This window comes from Pogoniulus pusillus, chromosome 11 (genome assembly GCF_015220805.1).
Source record: "Pogoniulus pusillus isolate bPogPus1 chromosome 11, bPogPus1.pri, whole genome shotgun sequence".
In the NCBI taxonomy this organism is placed as follows: Eukaryota; Metazoa; Chordata; class Aves; order Piciformes; family Lybiidae; genus Pogoniulus; species Pogoniulus pusillus.
Window position 1 is genome coordinate 14,002,831 of NC_087274.1, and position 7,061 is coordinate 14,009,891.

The window sequence follows — 7,061 nt, forward strand, 5'->3', positions numbered from 1 at the left end:
CATCAAAGGGCTTGTTAGCATGCCCAGGAAACAATCCACACGTGCAATGGCTACTTGGATTGTTTGGGAAGAGCCTGGGTGGCACGGCATCTGCTAAACAGTGGATTATCTGCATAACAAGGAGGTTTGGCACCTAAGAGTTTAGCTTCCACATCATGCAAAGCATTCAGGCTGTGTCCAGCACAGCTCAATCATGCAGCGCAGTAGGAGGGAGGCATGCACAGAGCAAGCAGCTCAGAGCCAGGACATGGCTCTGATGCTAGCACTGGCACAGCTTTGTCTTCTCAGAAAGGAGAAGGAAAAGAGAGAGGCTTGGTTTTAAGATTCAGAGGAGAAAATGCCAGAAAGATGTTGCTTGATTTGTGCCTGTCAAATTGCAGATGACAAAAGAGAGCCCTCTTTAGGCTCCGAGTGCGTGTGGCTGTGCCCGTGTCACTGTGCAGCGCTTCCCGCACACCCCCTCGCTTTCTGCTGCCTTGAGCCAAGTGCTGTGCTGCTTCTCCTGCTGGGAAAATCCCACACCATCGTGACTAGTTGGCTTGTGGCAAAAGGCCATTACCAACAGTTCTGTCAGGGCATATTGGGCAGGACACTGGTCATAAACCTGCCGTTTTGGTCGGTTCCTCTCCCTTTTATTTTGATCGGTTTACTTTCCATGAAGCTTCCTCCTTGTCATCCCTGAGCAAGTAACAGCCATGGATAATACAGAACAGGAATGGTGAGGCTTGTGCCTCCCAGCCAGGGCAGCCAGAGGAACTTTCCAGATATGCTCATCATTCATTCTCAGAGACTGGCAGAATGCTCTGAGCAGCAACAGCCTCTGCAGCCCTGCCAGATGAAGAGTGTCAGCTGGCAGGAGGACTGGCCTGTAGGGTAACTCTCCTGTCCCCAGACAGGAGAATTTAGACAGTGCTCAATACCTGACTGCTATTTTCCTCCTTAACAGCAGTTTCCCTGCTGGCCTTGTTCCAGAGGTGTTTCTTGTCAGGGAACAAGGCGGAATCTGGCAGTGTGACAGAGGCAAGATGACTCTGGAGGTCTCTTCCAACCCCTAGCATTCTGTGATTCTGTGGTTCTATTCATTCCAGAACCTCGTGTATGAAAAAGTGGAAATATCTCTAAGCATTCTGTAGCAATAAATCGACTTTGGGTTTTTTTTGGAGCACTTATTTTCCTCTGTGCTCTTTTTACAGCCTGATGAGCTGTTGGCTTTTTAAATGCTCCTGAAAATAAAAACTCAGAAGCAACTCCCACAGGGTTTCTGATCATCTAGAGACAGCTCCACAAGCTGCTTTCATGAAAACATTGGTTTTGTCTTAATGACATTGGTAAGAATTTCTTGTGCTGCAGCATCTTCATTTTCACAGCAGAGCAGATGCCTCTGAACGACCTATGGAAAAACCAAACTGTCCTCAAACAGTCACTGTCAGCCTCACTGGCAGAGCAATTAGACCCCCTCACTATGAGCAGTGTGTGTTCTTCATTGCACTTGGCTGTACCAGACATCACTCGTGTCAGATAAATGACTAAACTGTGCTTGAGGAATAACTGAAAATAGCAAGATTTTGAGAAAGAAAGGGAGAAAGAAAGGGAGGAAGAAAGGGAGGAAGGAAGGAAGGAAGGAAGGAAGGAAGGAAGGAAGGAAGGAAGGAAGGAAGGAAGGAAGGAAGGAAGGAAGGAAGGAAGGAAGGAAGGAAGGAAGGGAGAGAGGAAGGGAGAAAGGAAGGGAGGAAGGAAGGGAGGAAGGGAGGAAGGGAGGAAGGGAGGAAGGGAGGGAGGAAGGGAGGGAGGGAGGAAGGAAGGAAGGAAGGAAGGAAGGAAGGAAGGAAGGAAGGAAGGAAGGAAGGAAGGAAGGAAGGAAGGGAGGAAGGAAGGGAGGAAGGGAGGAAGGGAGGAAGGGAGGAAGGGAGGGAGGAAGGGAGGGAGGGAGGGAGGAAGGAAGGAAGGAAAGAAGGAAGGAAGGAAGGAAGGAAGGAAGGAAGGAAGGAAGGAAGGAAGGAAGGAAGGAAGGAAGGGAGGAATAAAGAGAGAGAGAGAGGCAGGCCAGCTCTTATAAATCTGTGGATTGCTTGATGCAACACTTCGTTTGGAAATCATTCCCCATGGGATTTGTATCTCACAAGTGCTGTCGTTGGCCATCAAAAAGATGAACAGAAGTTTTTCTCTAGAAGCTTCCTCTTTTGTGAAGTAAAAACCAGCACAAAATTTCCATCTTTTTTGCTTGTTTTCCCTTAGTGCTCTTTTTATACTTCACTTGTTACTGTTTCTTCTTCATTCTCCTACTCAGGCCTTTTGCTCATAAAATGCCAATAATAGACATATAGGTATATAGACATATATTGATGCTTGAGATGAAAAACTTTTGTCCCACTGGAACAGATTAGTCCCACTGATCACAGAATCACAGAAACATTCAGGTTGGAAAAGACCCTCAGGATGACCAAGGTTCATTGTAAATCATATCCTCAGGCACCTCATCCAAACAGCCTTTAAACACACCGGGGTGGTGACTCCAACACCTCCCTAGGCAGCCTATTCCAATGCCATTCCCATTCCCAGCACTCTTTCTGGGAAAAAAAAGTGTCCTAATGTCCAGTCTAAACCTACTCAGTGGCGTCTTGAGGCCATTCCCTCTTGTTTTATCACTAATTACCTGTGAGAAGAGACCAGCACCAACCTCTCCACAACCTCCTTTCAGGTAGCTATAGACAGCAATCAGGTCTCCCCTCAGCCTCCTCTTTTTTACACTAACCATCCCCAGCTCCTTCAGTCACTCCTCATAAGATTTATTCTCCAGGCCCTTCCCCAGCTTCCTTGCCCTCCTCTGCACTCTGTCACCTCAACACCTCTCTTGGATTGAGGTGCCCAAAACTGAACACAGTACTCAAGGTGTGGCCTCATCAGAGCTGAGTCCAAGAGGACAATCACCTCCCTGCTCTTGCTGGACACAGCGTTTCTGATCCTAACCAGGATGCTATTGGCCCTCTTGGCCATCTGGGCACACTGCTGGCTCATATTCAGTTGCTTGTCAATTACAACCCCCGGGTCCCTTTCTGCTAGACAGTTTCCAGCCACACTACTCCAAGCCTGTAGCATTGCTTGGGGTTGTGACCAAGTGCAGGAGTTGGCATTTGATTTTGTTGAAGCTCATCCCAGTGATGCAGTTCATGGGATCACTCTTCAACAATAGCTTTTGTAACAGCCATGGTTAATACTGAGGCTGCCAGAACTGCTGCAGCAATCACCAAGGCAGTAATACAAAGATATATATGCCATGGCACAAGCTACACTGAAAGCTGGCTAACAGCACAGACAAATGAAGCAGTGCTCCCAGTTAGACTGAGGTTTGCCATTCCTTGGCTTTCCTGCTACACCAAGGATATTTTATTCAGAGCATTCCCAATGGGATTTGCAGTTTGCAAGTGCTGTTGTCAGCCCCACTCTTGCTGTGAGCAAGGCATGCTGTAGAGACTGGTACACCCTCGGCATCTCCCTGAACCGAGACAGGGAATTCCCAGCCTGTGCTGCAGCAGCAGTTCTGCTGCCCTCTGTGTAAAACGAGAGCTGCCAGGAATGTTAGCAGCAAAGAAACAGCATTGCTGAAACGCCGATCGTTCAGAGCAGGGCTGTCAGCCCAGCGCTGCTCAACACCAACCCGCAGCTGGACGCTGGGCTCTGGAGATGGTAGGACACACTTTCCTTATTGCAACCTCTCTTTCTCCTGCTGACTAACTGAATGCATGCTTTTAACATCCCCTGCAGGAGGGGTCTAATCTGAAGAGCTGTTACTGTGTTGATGCAGTTTTTAAAACACGCTGTAATGAGCATGAGATCAGACTGGAGGTATCAAATGATTTCTTGAGAAGAACAAATGTATGGACAGAACTACCACAAATGTAAAAGTACTCCAGAAGACACACATGAAGTTGGTGCAGTGCAAGTCTGGCTCTTCAGGGCATTGGCCATGGCAAACATAAGCTCATGTTTCTGGGACTAGAAGCTGCCTGTGAATCTCTCTTTGCCTCCTAATTGTATCACTTGAACTCTGTTCCAAGGCTCATTTCTGCAATGTGTTTCTGATATAGCTTAGTGTTATAGAGGAGTCTGCTACTTGAGTGCTTACAAAGCTTCATTTTGACAATCATGTCTTTCAGAAGAGAGGGCAGGAGGAGAGCAACTGGGACTCCGAAGATAGCTCAGCACAACTTCAACTTCACTGTGAAGTGGAGAAGGTAAAAAAATATTACCTGGGCAGGTACTAAATGACTGTCCAAGTTGTAAAGTTACTCTAGTCTCTTCCTGTCTTTCCAGCAAGGACCAATGGAGGAGAACTGGCAAGTGGGTCTTTGGTGAGGACATGACATTAAGAATACCCTTTCCATCACTCACCAAAGCAGCTGAGGAGCTCCTGTTACAGAGCAGGTGAGTAAGGTGAGAAGGTTGAGTGGTATCAGGATAGAACAGGCAAAAAGAGAGACAAGAGGTTGTAGGAGGAGTTGAGAAGAAGGAGCAGGCATGAAGGGAAATCAGGGTTATTAGTATAGCATAAGCTGGAGAAAGCGACTGCTCTCCCAAAAAAGGTCTCAGAACATACTAATGAGTTTCACTCACTGACAGATAACAGAGATGCCACAACATCAGCCAGTTAATGTGGTTTGGAAGCCTTGCTTTTGAATGCTGTGAATGGAGGGAATATGCACATCATCCTTTGAGCTGTGGCAGTACTGTTCTTAGGTCCTGTCATAAGCTACTTAAGAAACACCCAGAACATCTGGTGACAACAGAGTGAACCACATGGAGTCAGACACAGAACCACTGTGGGTTATTTGTACTATGTTTTCCATGCCCATTCAGTTCCATGAGGGTTCATCCACAATCCAATCCCTAGGGAAAACAGATTGTCTGTGTGTTCGTCATCAGTGTCACCTGGTTTGACTGCAGAGCTTCCATATTACAACGTGGAGTCACTGAGTCAATCCCTCAGCAAGGGGAAATGTTTGGCTGCCCAAGATAGGTGTCATTCAGGGTGGGACATCTGGAACACTGTGATTTCATGTACCAAAAAGAAGGAAATTCTGAATATATCCAAGAGCACTTAATGATGGGAAAACTTCCTGCATAGCTCAAATTCTAACACTCTTTTACTTCACTCCTGCATCTGCCATAGCGAATGTTACATTTAGGGTCTCTATCTAAAGGCATTACCAGCCCACAAAGCAGCAGTTTGCCATGCAATGCCCGAAGTATAAACCTACTCTCTCAGCTCACTCAGGAGTGTCCCACACCCTAACTGCCCTCCCAGTCCCTAGCAGGACCCCTCCTGTCCCAAGGTGCACTTCCCTTCAGTGTTTTCAGCCGTTTCTTTTGGCACCATCACTCACAAGGACTTGGGATGGGAGGTGTCACAAGACACAGATTTCCTGCCCACCCTTCCTGCAGTGCCAGGACAGAGCAGACATTCAGGAATCACATCTGTCCAAGGTTCTCTTTGACTCAGTGAGACAAGCACTGAGGTCCCAAGGCAATGAGCCTGCCTTTCTTCTTTCTTTCCTTCCAAATTCCTTCCTTCCCAATTCCTGTTTTCCAAATTCCTTCCTTCCTCACTCTCTCTTGACTTTTGCTGTCAAGGTAATGTTTCTGAGTCCTGAGTGTATGGCTTATAAGTGCTTAGAGAACAGTAACAATGAACATCTTTAGGACAAGGCATTGACAAGGAGCATCTGATAACAAACATGTTTTTTCCTGAGATCAGTTACCTTTGCATCAGCACTTATCAGGTCACAGGCAGTCTGACTCCAGAAATAGAGTGTCAATGCTAAGTGACTTCTGTCCTCCACTTAAGTCAGCAAGTTGCAGACTGAGGAGAAATTAGTTTACCTTACTCTTCCCATTAATGCTTCACTCTGACTCCAAGAAGGCTCCAGACAAGCTTTACAGGAAAGGCCAGTGGTGAGACCAGGCCAGCCCAGGGCAAAGTGTGGCACTTCTCTCCATGTCACACACATGCTCTTTGAAGTAGATCATCAGACCAAGATGTTGTCATTTAAGCAACCTGAAATGTCACATTTCATCATCTCAACGTTTAGGAGCAAGCAGATTCTCAAGCTGTCCTTTCTTACAGGTGAGAGGAGAGCCCAAACCTTTTCAAATGCTCCAAGGGCACCATGGTTCTTCCAGAGTCAGGGCAGCTTGTTCATTCGGGATGGCCACTGTAATGTTGTCCAAGAGGAGCAGGGATTGTAGGCATCCAAACACAGCACCCAGAGCTGCTGTGGCATTTGCTGGTCAGTCAGCAGGTTCACAAAAGGACTCACGAGCTGGAAATGCTTCTCCAAACTCTTCCTGGGGCACAGCTGCCACAGAATGACTTTGCAGTTAAGCTTTGCCTTTGGTATCATTTGTTTGGGCTTTTTTTTTTTTTTTTTGCTTCTTTAGCACCAACAGAATCCTTTTGTTTCCTCTTGAGGTGAGGAAACCCAAGGTTTGTGTGTGAAGAAAGATTTGGGAGCACTCTGTGGCAAGAGGGTTGCTTTCCCTTCTTTGGTGCCCAGATATGGCTGGCACTGTTGCAACTTTCACAGCTTCACACTTAAAGATGCTGTTTCTCAAGAGCATCACTTACAGTGCCATGGGAGTCAACTCAGGGTGTCATCTTTTCCTGAAATATATTTAGCTGCTGCCCAGCAAACTACTTCCATATTAGGTTATAAGATGGGAGAATTTCTTGGGTGCAAGCCTCAGTGTGCCTGGGAGATGGAGATCTGACTGCTGTTGCTGCAAACACTGTGGCTGCTGTGGTCAGCACAACAGGCTTCCTTCCTGCTGTCTCTTCCCCATCTTCCCTACAGCAGCTCCAGCAACTTCATAGCTTCTTGAAGTGTCCCATGGACACTGGTTGGCAGTGTGGAGTTGTCATGTTTAATATTTGCCTGTATTCTCAGGGTGTCTGACCTCAATATTTCTTCTGTGCTGTCATATTCTCTCAGCTGTCCTCATTTCCAGTTTTAGATAATCAAGATCAGTCCCTTTTGATTTGTGTAGTTGTAAACCTTGCAAAATAT